Below are 12,849 nucleotides of genomic sequence, written 5' to 3'. Positions count from 1 at the left end.
GGTCATCCTTGAGTCTGGTCACGTCGGGTCATACTTCTTATCGGGTTTGGGTCGGGTTAATAACAGGTCGGGTTACATTCAGGTCGGGTGAATAATAGGTCGGGTTTTATTCGGGTTAAAACGGGTTAGGGTAATTCTCGGATTCGAGTCGGATTCGGTTCAAGTCAAAAATTTGCGGGTTAGAATCAGGTCGGGTCATTCTCGGGTTTGAGTCGGGTTCAGTTCAAGTCATTAATTTGCGGATTATAATCAGGTCAGATCATTTTCAAGTCGGGTCATTCTTGGGTTCAAGTCGAGTTCGGTTCAAGTCAATAATTTGCGGGTTATAATCAGGTTGGGTCATTTCCAAGTCGGGTCATTCTCGAATTCAAGTCTGGTTATGTTCAAGTCAATAATTTGCAGGTTACAATCAGGTCGGGTTATTTTCAAGTCAGGTCATATTCAGGTTCAACTAAATATAAATAGATAACTATCATTTTTATCAAGCTAATTATTTCCTTTGACTATAATATATATGACAATATATTAGGGAATTATAGTCTATAAATTAGGAAGATAATTATCTTCTTTAACCAATACGACAAATATATAATATATTGAACTCTTAAATATGAGGATGATGCTTCTTTCTTTTACTCGCCTGGACCGACTTGGTCTCCCAATACAAAATGCTTTGATCAACAATAATAAGGTGGTCTAAATTGATTTTAAGGTGATTTGAAATTGGGTCAGGAACAATTTGGGTTGAATTTAGTTCGGGTTAATAACAATTCGTGTTCATTTCGAGTCAGGTTAGTAATAGATCGGGTTGAATTATTGGGTTGGTTAAGTAATAGGTAATTAGGTATGGTAAAATTCGGGTCAGGTCAATAACAAGTCGGGATGAATTAGAATACGATCAATAACAAGTCGGGTTGATTTCGGGTCGGGTTTGTAACAGGTTGGGTTGAATTCAGGTCGGGTTAGGAATTCGTCGGGTTGAATTCAGGTCAAGTTAGTTACAAGTCGGGTTAAATTCGGGTTTTTGACGGGTTAAAACGGGTTTGGGTCAATTTTAGTTCAAGTCGGGTTTGGTGCAAGTTACTAAAATTGGCTGTTGTAAACTGAGAAATCGGTGCAAGTTGTAAACTAGTAAATTGGCCATTTAAAAGCAAATTGAAGGGTTCCACACATCCAATTGGACACCCTAAGAGTATTAGGGAACGTGGTAAACATTTCGGAAATTTTTATTTCCAGGCGAAAAAAAGTAAAAAAATTCCAAAATTTAAGCCTAATATCCACGCTTTTTGAGAAATTTCGAAGGTTTCAGGGCCCAGTGTCGAAAAGTCTTGAAATTCTTTGGGATACATATCGGGGTCATATAATGCCGTATGAAACCATACATGATCATTATTTGTTGTCATAAATGTTCGTGGTAGGCTTGAATTAATGAAATCGGTGCAAGTTGTAAATCGGTAAATTGGTCGTTTAAAGGCAAATTGGATGGTTCAACCCACCCAATTGGACTCCCGGATGGTATTAGGGACCATGGTAAACATTTCGGCAATTTTTATTTCAGGACGAAAAAAATAAAAAAAATTCAAAAATTGAAGGTTAATATCCACGTTTTTTGAGAAATTTTGAAGGTTTCGGGGTTTGGTTTCAAAAAGTCTTCAATTTCTATGGATACATCTCGGGGTCATATAATGCCGTTTGGAACCATATATGATCATTACTTGTTGTCATAATTGTTCGTGGTAGGCTTGAAATGATGAAATCGGTGCAAGTTGTAAACCGATAAATTGAATGGTTCCACACACCCAATTGGACTCCCTGAGGGTATTAGGGACCATGGTAAACATTTCGGCAATTTTTATTTTCGGGCGAAAGAAGTCAAAATATTCCAAAATTGAAGGCTAATATCCACGCTTTTTGAGAAATTTTAGAGGTTTCGGAGCCCAGTGTCGAAAAGTCTTTAAATTCTATGGGGTACATCTCGGGGTCATATAATGTCGTATGAAACCATATTTGATCATTATTTGTTGTCATAAATGTTCGTGTTAGGCTTGAATTAATGAAAACGATGCAAGTTGTAAATCGGTAAATTGGTCGTTTAAAGGCAAATTGGATGGTTCAACCCACCCAATTGGACTTTCGAAGGGTATTGGGGCCATGGTAAATATTTCAGCAATTTTTATTTTCGGGCGAAAAAAAGTCAAAAAATTCTAAAATTGAAGGTTAGTATCCACGTTTTTTGAGAAAATTTGGAGGTTTCGAGGCCCGGTGTCGAAAAGTCATCTATTTCTATACGATACATCTCGGGGCCATATAATGCCGTAAGAAACCATATTTGATCATTATTTATTGGCATAAATGTTCGTGGTAGGCTAGAATTAATAAAATCGATGCAAGTTTTAAATCGATAAATTGGTCGTTTAAAGGTAAATTGGATGGTTCAACCCACCCAATTGGACTCCCGGAGGGTATTATGGGCCATGGTAAATATTATGGTAATTTTTATTTCTGGGCGAAAAAAGGTCAAAAAATTCTAAAATTGAAGGCTAATATCCACGCTTTTTGAGAAAATTTGGAGGTCTCGGGGCCCGGTGTCGAAAAGTCTTTAATTTCTATGGGATATATCTCAGGGTCATATAATGCCGTTTGGAACCATATATGATCATAATTTGTTGAAATTAATGTTCGTGGTAGGCTTGAATTAATGAAATCGGTGCAAGTTGTAAACCAATAAATTGGCCATTTAAAATCAAATTGAATGGTTCTACACACCCAATTGGACTCCATGAGGGTATTAAGGACCATGGTAAACATTTCGGCAATTTTTATTTACGGGCGAAAAAAAGTCAAAATATTCCAAAATTGAAAGCTAATATCCACGCTTTTTGAGAAATTTTGGAGGTTTTGGAGCCTAGTATCGAAAAGTCTTGAAATTTTATGTGGTACATCTCGGGGTCAAATAATGCCATATGAAACCATATTTGATCATTATTTGTTGTCATAAATGTTCCTGGTAGGCTTGAATTAATGAAATCGGTGCAAGTTGTAAATCTGTAAATTGGTCGTTTAAAGGCAAATTGGATGGTTCAACCCACCCAATGGGACTCCCGGAGGGTATTAGGGGCAATGGTAAACATTTCGGCAATTTTTATTTCCGGACGAAAAAAAGTCAAAAAATTCTAAAATTGAAGGTTAATATCCATGTTTATTGAGAAAATTTGGAGGATTCGAGGCCCGATGTCGAAAAGTCTTCAATTTCTATAGGATACATCTCGGAGTCATATAATGTCGTTTATAACCATATATGATCATTATTTGTTGAAATTAATGTTCGTGGTAGGCTTGAATTAATGAAATCGGTGCAAGTTGTAAACCGGTAAATTGACCATTTAAAAGCAAATTGAATGGTTCCACACACAGAATTGGACTCCCTCAGGGTATTAGGGACCATGTTAAACATTTCGTCAATTTTTATTTTCGGGCGAAAAAAGTCAAAATATTCCAAAATTGAAGGCTAATATCCACGCTTTTTGAGAAATTTTTGAGGTTTCGGGATCAGGTGTCGAAAAGTCTTTAATTTCTATGAGATACATCTCGGGATCATATAATGCCGTATGAAACCATATTTGATCATTATTTGTTGTCATAAATGTTCGTGGTAGGCTTGAATTAATGAAATCGGTGCAAGTTGTAAATCGGTAAATTGGTCGTTTAAAAGCAAATTGGATGGTTCAACCCACTCAATTGGACTCCAAGAGGGTATTAGTGGCCATGGTAAACATTTCATTAATTTTTATTTTCGGGCGAAAAAAAAGTCAAAAAATTCCAAAATTGAAGGTTAATATCCACGTTTTTTGAGAAATATTGGAGGTTTCGAGGTCAGGTGTCGAAAAGTCTTTAATTTCTATGGGATACATCTCGGCCTCATATAATGCCGTTTGGAACCATATATGATCATAATTTGTTGAAAGTAATGTTCGTGGTAGGCTTGAGTCGATGAAATCGGTGCAAGTTGTAAACCGATAAATTGGCCATTTAAAAGCAAATTGAATGGTTCCACACACCCAATTGGACTCCCTGAGGGTATTAGGGACCATGGTAAACATTTCGGCAATTTTTATTTCCGGGCGAAAAAGTCTAAATATTCCAAAATTGAAGGCTAATAACCACGCTTTTTGAGAAATTTTGGAGGTTTTGGAGCCCAGTGTCGAAAAGTCTTGAAATTTTATGGGGTACATCTCGGGATCATATAATGCCGTATGAAACCATATTTGATCATTATTTGTTGTCATAAATGTTCGTGGTAGGCTAGAATTAATGAAATCGATGCAAGTTGTGAATCGGTAAATTGGTCGTTTAAAGGAAAATTGGATGGTTCAACCCACCCAATTGGACTCTCGGAGGGTATTAGGGGCCATGGTAAAAATTTCGGTAATTTTTATTTGCGGGCGAAAAAAGTTAAAAAATTCTAAAATTGAAGGTTAATATCCACGTTTTTTGAGAAAAATTGAAGGTTTCGAGGCCCGGTGTCTAAAAGTTTTTAAATTCTGTGGGATACAAATCGGGGTCATATAATGTCGTTTGGAACCATATATGATCATAATTTGTTGAAATTAATGTTCGTGGTAGGCTTGAATTGATGAAATCGGTGCAAGTTGCAAACCGATAAATTGGCCATTTAAAAGCAAATTGAATGGTTCCACACACCCAATTGGACTCCCTGAGGGTATTAGGGAACATGGTAAATATTTCGGCAATTTTTATTTCCGGACGAAAGAAAGTCAAAATATTCCAAAATTGAAGGCTAATATCCACGCTTTTTGAGAAATTTTGGAGGTTTCGAAGCCTAGTGGTGAAAAGTCTTGAAATTCTATGGGGTACATCTCGGAGTCATATAATGTCGTATGAAACCATATTTGATCATTATTTGTTGTCATAAATGTTCGTGGTAGGCTTGAATTAATGAAATCGATGCAAGTTGTAAATCGGTAAATTGGTCGTTTAAAGGCAAATTGGATGGTTCAACCCACCCAATTGGACTCCCGGAGGGTATTAGGGGCAATGGTAAACATTTAGGCAATTTTTTTTTTCAGGCGAAAAAAAGTTAAAAAATTCTAAAATTGAAGGTTAATATCAACGTTTTTTGAGAAAATTTGGAGGTTTCGAGGCCCGGTGTCGAAAAGTCTTCTATTTCTATAGGATACATCTCGGGGCCATATAATGCCGTAAAAAACCATATTTGATCATTATTTGTTGTCATAAATGTTCGTGGTAGGCTAGAATTAATGAAATCGATGCAAGTTAATCGACAAATTGGTCGTTTAAAGGCAAATTGGATGGTTCAACCCACCCAATTTGACTCCCGGAGGGTATTAGGGGTCATGATAAACATTTCGGCAATTTTTATTTCTGGGCGTAAAAAAGTCAAAAAATTCTAAAATTGAAGGTTAATATCCACGCTTTTTGAGAAAATTTGGAGGTTTCGGGGCCCAGTGTCGAAAAGTCTTTAATTTCTACGGGATATATCTCAGGGTCATATAATGCCGTTTGGAACCATATATGATCATAATTTGTTGAAATTAATGTTCGTGGTAGGCTTGAAATAATGAAATCGCTGCAAGGTTTAAACCAGTAAATTGGCCATTTAAAAGCAAATTGAATGGTTCTACACAACCAATTGCATTCCATGAGGGTATTAGGGATCATGGTAAACATTTCGGCAATTTTTATTTCCAGGCGAAAAAAGTCAAAATTTTCCAAAATTGAAGGCTAATATCCACGCTTTTTGAGAAATTTGGTAGGTTTCAGAGCCCAATGTCGAAAAGTCTTGAAATTCTATGTGGTACATCTAGGGGTCAAATAATGCCATATGAAACCATATTTGATCATTATTTGTTGTCATAAATGTACGTGGTAGGCTTGAATTAATGAAATCGACGCAAGTTGTAAATCGGTAAATTGGTCGTTTAAAGGCAAATTGGATGGTTCAACCCATCCAATGGGACTTCCGGAGGGTATTAGGGGCAATGGTAAACATTTCGGCAATTTTTATTTCCAGGCGAAAAAAAAGTTAAAAAATTCTAAAATTGAAGGTTAATATCCACGTTTTTTGAGAAAATTTGGAGGTTTCGAGGCCCGTTGTCGAAAAGTCTCCAATTTCTATAGGATACATCTCGGAGTCATATAATGCCGTTTCAAACCATATATGATCATTATTTCTTGAAATTAATGTTCGTGGTAAGCTTGAATTCATGAAATCGGTGCAAGTTGTAAACCGGTAAATTGATCATTTAAAAGCAAATTGAATGGTTCCACACACCGAATTGGACTCCTTGAGAGTATTAGGGACCATGGTAAACATTTCGTCAATTTTTATTTTAGGGCGAAAAAGGTCAAAATATTCCAAAGTTGAAGGCTAATATCCACGTTTTTTGAGAAATTTTGGAGGTTTCGGGGCCCAGTGTCGAAAGGTTTTGAAATTCTATGAAATACATCACGGGGTCATATAATGCCGTATGAAACTATATTTGATCATTATTTATTGTCATAAATGTTCGTGGTATGCTTGAATTAATGAAATCGGTTCAAGTTGTAAATTGGTAAATTGTTCGCTTAAAGGAAAATTGGATGGTTCAACCCACCCATTTGTACTCCCAGAGGGTATTAGCGGCAATAGTAAACATTTTGGCAATTTTTATTTCCGAGTGAAAAAAAGTCAAAAAATTCTAAAATTGAAAGTTAATATCCCTGCTTTTTGAGAAAATTTGGAGGTTTTGGGGCCTGGTGTCCAAAAGTCTTTAATTTCTATGGGATATATCTCGAGGTCATATAATGCCGTTTGGAACCATATATGATCATAATTTGTTGAAATTAATGTTCGCGGTAGGCTTGAATTAATGAAATCGGTGCAAGTTGTAAACCGGTAAATCGACCATTTAAAAGCAAATTGAATGGTTCCACACACCGAATTGGACTCCCTGAGAGTATTAGGGACCATGGTAAACATTTCGACAATTTTTTTTTTCGGGCGAAAAAAGTCAAAATATTCCAAAATTGAAGGCTAATATCCACGCTTTTTGAGAAATTTTGGAGGTTTCGGGGCCCAGTATCGAAAAGTCTGTAAATTCTATGGGATACATCTCGGGGTCAAATAATGCCATATGAAACCATATTTGATCATTATTTGTTGTCATAAATGTTCGTGGTAGGCTTGAAATAATGAAATCGACGCAAGTTTTAAATCGGTAAATTGGTCGTTTAAAGGCAAATTGGATGGTTCAACCCATCCAATGGGACTTCCGGAGGGTATCAGGGGCAATGGTAAACATTTCGGCAATTTTTATTTCCGGGCGAAAAAAAGTCAAAAAAATTCTAAAATTGAAGGTTAATATCCACGTTTTTTGAGAAAATTTGGAGGTTTCGAGGCCCGGTGTCGAAAAGTCTTCAATTTCTATAGGATACATCTCGGAGTCATATAATGCCGTTTGGAACCATATATGATCATAATTTGTTAAAAGTAATGTTCGTGGTAGGCTTGAATTGATGAAATCGGTGCAAGTTGTAAACCGATAAATTGGCCATTTAAAAGCAAATTGAATGGTTCCACACACCCAATTGGACTCCCTGAGGGTATTAGGGACCATGGTAAACATTTCGCCAATTTTTATTTACGGGCGAAAAAAAGTCAAAATATTCCAAAATTGAAGGTTAATAACCACGCTTTTTGAGAAATTTTGGAGGTTTCGGAGCCCAGTGTCAAAAAGTCTTGAAATTTTATGTGGTACATCTCGGGGTCATATAATGCCGTATGAAACCATATTTGATCATTATTTGTTGTCATAAATGTTCGTGGTAGGCTAGAATTAATGAAATCGATGCAAGTTGTGAATCGGTAAATTGGTCGTTTAAAGGCAAATTGGATGGTTCAACCCACCCAATTGGACTTCCGGAGAGTATTAGGGGCCATGGTAAAAATTTCGGCAATTTTTATTTCCGGGTGAAAATAAGTCAAAACATTCTAAAATTGAAGGTTAATATCCATGTTTTTTGAGAAAATTTGGAGGTTTTGAGGCCCGGTGTAGAAAAGTCTTTAATTTCTATGGGATATATCTCGGGGTCATATAATGTCGTTTGGAACCATATATGATCATAATTTGTTGAAATAAATGTACGTGGTAGGCTTGAATTAATGAAATCAGTGAAAGTTGTAAACTCTAGTTCCACACACCCAAGTGGACTCCCTGAGGGTATTAGGGATCATGGTAAATATTTCGGCAATTTTTATTTCCGGGCGAAAAAAAGTCAAAACATTCCAAAATTGAAGGCTAATATCCACGCTTTTTGAGAAATTTTGGAGGTTCCGGAGCCCAGTGTCGAAAAGTCTTGAAATTCTATGGGGTACATCTCGGGGTCATATAATGCCGCATGAAACCATATTTTATCATTATTTGTTGTCATAAAAGTTCGTGGTAGGCTTGAATTAATGAAGTCGATGCAAGTTGTAAATCGGTAAATTGGTCATTTAAAGGTAAATTGGATGGTTCAACCCGCCCAATTGGACTCACGGAGGGTATTAGGGGCAATGGTAAACATTTCGGCAATTTTTATTTCCGGGAGAAAAAAAGTCAAAGAATTCTAAAATTGAAGGTTAATATCCACGTTTTTTGAGAAAATTTGGAGGATTCGAGGCCCGATGTCGAAAAGTCTTCAATTTCTATAGGATACATCTCGGAGTCATATAATGTCGTTTATAACCATATATGATCATTATTTGTTGAAATTAATGTTCGTGGTAGGCTTGAATTAATGAAATCGGTGCAAGTTGTAAACCGGTAAATTGACCATTTAAAAGCAAATTGAATGGTTCCACACACAGAATTGGACTCCCTCAGGGTATTAGGGACCATGTTAAACATTTCGTCAATTTTTATTTTCGGGCGAAAAAAGTCAAAATATTCCAAAATTGAAGGCTAATATCCACGCTTTTTGAGAAATTTTTGAGGTTTCGGGATCAGGTGTCGAAAAGTCTTTAATTTCTATGAGATACATCTCGGGATCATATAATGCCGTATGAAACCATATTTGATCATTATTTATAGTCATAAATGTTCGTGATAGGCTTGAATTAATGAAATCGGTGCAAAATTAAACCGATAAATTGGCCATTTAAAAGCAAATTGAATGGTTCCACACACCCAATTAGATTCCTTGAGGATATTAGGGACCATGGTAAAAATTTCGGCATTTTTTTATTTTCGGGCGAAAAAAAGTCAAAATATTCCAAAACTGTAGGCTAATATCCACGTTTTTTGAGAAATTTTGGAGGTTTCGGGGCCCAGTGTCGAAGAGTCTTGAAATTCTATGGGACACATCTCGGGGTCATATAATGCTGTATGAAACCAAATTTGATCATTATTTGTTGTCATAAATGTTCGTGGTAGGCTTGAATTAATGAAATCGATCCAAGATGTAAATCGGTAAATTAGTCGTTTAAAGGCAAATTGGATGGTTCAACCCACCCAATTGGACTCTCGGAGGGTATTAGAGACCATGGTAAACATTTCAACAAATTTTTATTTCTGGGCGAAAAAAAGTCAAAATATTCCAAAATTGAAGGCTAATAATATCCACGCTTTTTGAGAAATTTTTGAGGTTTCGGGGCCCAGTGTCGAAAAGTCTTGAAATTCTATTGGGTACATCTCGGGGTCATATAATGCCGTATGAAACCATATATGATCATTATTTGTTGTTATAAATGTTCGTGGTAGGCTTGAATTAGTTAAATCGGTGCAAGTTGTAAATCGATAAATTGGTCGTTTAAAGGAAAATTGGATGGTTCAACCCACCCTATTGGACTCCCGGAGAATATTATGGGCCATGGTAAACATTTTGGCAATTTTTATTTCCAGGCGAAAAAAAGTCAAAAATCTTTAAAATTGAAGGTTAATATCCACGCTTTTTGAGAAATTTTGGAGGTTCAGGGTCCGGTGTCGAAAAGTCTTTAATTTACGGGATATATCTCGGGGTCATATAATGTCGTTTGGAACCATATATGATCATTATTTGTTGTCATAAATGTTCGTTATAGGCATGAATTAATGAAATCGGTGCCAGTTGTAAATCGGTATCTTGGTCGTTCAAAGGCAAATTGGATGTTTCCCCCCACTTAATTGGACTCCCGCAGGGTAATAGGGACCATGGAAAACATTTCGGCAGTTTTTATTTTCAGGCGAAAAAGTTAAAATATTTTAAAATTAAAGGTTAATATCCACGTTTTATGAGAAATTTCGAATGTTTCGTGGCTCGGTTTCGAAAAGTATTGAGATTTATGGGGATACATCTCGGGGTTATATAATGCCGTTTGGATCCAGATATGATCATTATATGTGGTCATAAATGTTCGTGGTAAGCTTAAGTCAATTAAATCGGTGCAAGTTGTAAACCGGTAAATTGGTCGTTTAAAGACAAATTTGATGGTTCCACCCATCCTATTGGACTTTCGGAGGGTATTACGGAATAGGGATCATGGTAAACATTGAAGGCTTATATACACGCTTATTGAGAAATTTTGGAGGTTTCGAGTAGTGCTGTCAATTCGGGTAAACAGGTCGGGTTTGGGTCGATAAGAGTGGGTCGGGTGAACTCGGGTCGGGTCAATTCAAATTAATTACATAAACTATATGGGTCGGGTTTGGGTTGGGTCATGCATGAGTCGGGTCACGTCGGGTCATACTTCTTATCGGGTTTGGGTCGGATTCAGGTCGGGTTACATTCGGGCCGGGTGAACAATAGGTCGGGTTTAATTCGGATTTTCACGGGTTAAAACAGGTTAGGGTAATTCTCGGGTTCGAGTCGGGTTCAGTTCAAGTCAATAATTTGCGAATTAGAATCAGGTCAGGTCATTCTCGGGTTTGAGTCGGGTTCAGTTCAAGTCATTAATTTGCGGATTATAATCAGGTCAGATCATTTTCAAGTCGGGTCATTCTTGGGTTCAAGTCGAGTTCAGTTCAAGTCAATAATTTGCGGGTTATAATCAGGTTGGGTCATTTTAAAGTCGTGTCATTCTCGGATTCAAGTCGGGTTATGTTCAAGTCAATAATTTGCAGGTTACAATCAGGTCGTGTTATTTCCAAGTCATGTCATATTCAGGTTCAAATAAATATAAATAGATAACTATCATTTTTATCAAGCTAATTATTTCCTTTGACTATAATATATATGGCAATATATTAGGGAACTATAATCTATAATTTAGGAAGATAATTATCTTCTTTAACCAATACAACAAATATATACTATATTTAACTCTTAAATATAAAGGATGATGCTCCTTTCTTTTACTGGCCTGGACCGACTTGGTCTCCCAAGACAAAATGCTTTGATCAACAATAATAAGGTGGTCTAAATTGATTTTTAGGTGATTTGAAATTGGGTCAGGAACAATTTGGGTTGAATTTAGGTCGGGTCAATAACAAGTCGTGTTCATTTCGAGTTGGGTTAGTAACAGATCGGGTTGAATTTTTGGGTTGGTGAAGTAAAAGGTATGGTAAAATTCAGGTTGGGTCAATAACAAGTCGGGATGAATTTGAATCAGGTCAATAACAAGTTGGGTTTGTAACAGGTTGGGTTAAATTCGAGTTGGGTTAGGAATTCGTCGGGTTGAATTCAGGTCAAGTAAGTAACAAGTCGGGTTAAATTCTGATTTTTGACGAGTTAAAACGGGTTTGGGTCAATTTCAGTTCAAGTCGGGTTTGGTGCAAGTTAAATAAATTGGCCGTTGTAAACCGGTAAATCGGTGCAAGTTGTAAATCGGTAAATTGGCCATTTAAAAGCAAATTGAATGGTTCCACACACCCAATTGGATTCCCTGAGGGTATTAGGGACCACGGTAAACATTTCAGAAATTTTTATGTCTAGGATAAAAAAAGTAAAAAAATTCCAAAATTTAAGGCTAATATCCACGCTTTTTGAGAAATTTCGAAGGTTTCGGGGCCCAGTATGAAAAAGTCTTGAAATTCTATGGGATATATCTCGAGGTCATATAATGCCATATGAAACAATATGAGATCATTAATTTTGTCATAAATGTTCGTGGTAGGCTTGAATTAATGAAATCAGTGCAACTTGTAAATCGGTAAATTGGTCATTTACAGGAAAATTGGATGGTTCAACCCACCCAATTGAACTCCCGGAGAGTAATAGGGGTCATGGTAAACATTTTGTCAACTTTTATTTCAGGGCGAAAAAAAAGTCAAAAAATTCCAAAATTGAAGGTTAATATCCACGCTATTTGTGAAATTTTGAAGGTTTCAGGTTTCGGTGTGGAAAAGACTTTAATTATTATGGGATACATCTCGGGGTCATATAATGCCGTTTGGAACCATATATGATCATTATTTGTTGTAATAAATGTTCGTGGTAGGCTTGAATTAATGAAATCGGTGCAAGTTGTAAACCGGTAAATTAGCCATTTAAAAGCAAATTGAATGGTTCAACCCACCCAATTGTACTCCAGGAGGGTATTAGGGGTCATGATAAAAATTTCGGCAATTTTTATTTTCGGGAGAAAAAAAGTCAAAATATTCCAAAATTGAAGGCTAATATCCACGCTTTTTGAGAAATTTTGGAGGTTTCGGGGCTCAGTTTTGAAATGTCTTGAAATTCTATGGGATACATCTCGGGGTTATATAATGCCGTATGAAACCATATTTGATCATTATTTGTTGTCATAAATGTTCGTGGTAGGCTTGAATTAATGAAATCGGTGCAAGTTGTAAATCTGTAAATTGGTCGTTTAAAGGCAAATTGGATGGTTCAACCCACCCAATGGGACTCCCGGAGGGTATTAGGGGCAAT

This window comes from Chenopodium album, chromosome 1 (genome assembly GCF_948465745.1).
Source record: "Chenopodium album chromosome 1, dcCheAlbu1.1, whole genome shotgun sequence".
Classification (NCBI taxonomy): Eukaryota; Viridiplantae; Streptophyta; class Magnoliopsida; order Caryophyllales; family Amaranthaceae; genus Chenopodium; species Chenopodium album.
This window is presented reverse-complemented; position numbering follows the sequence as displayed.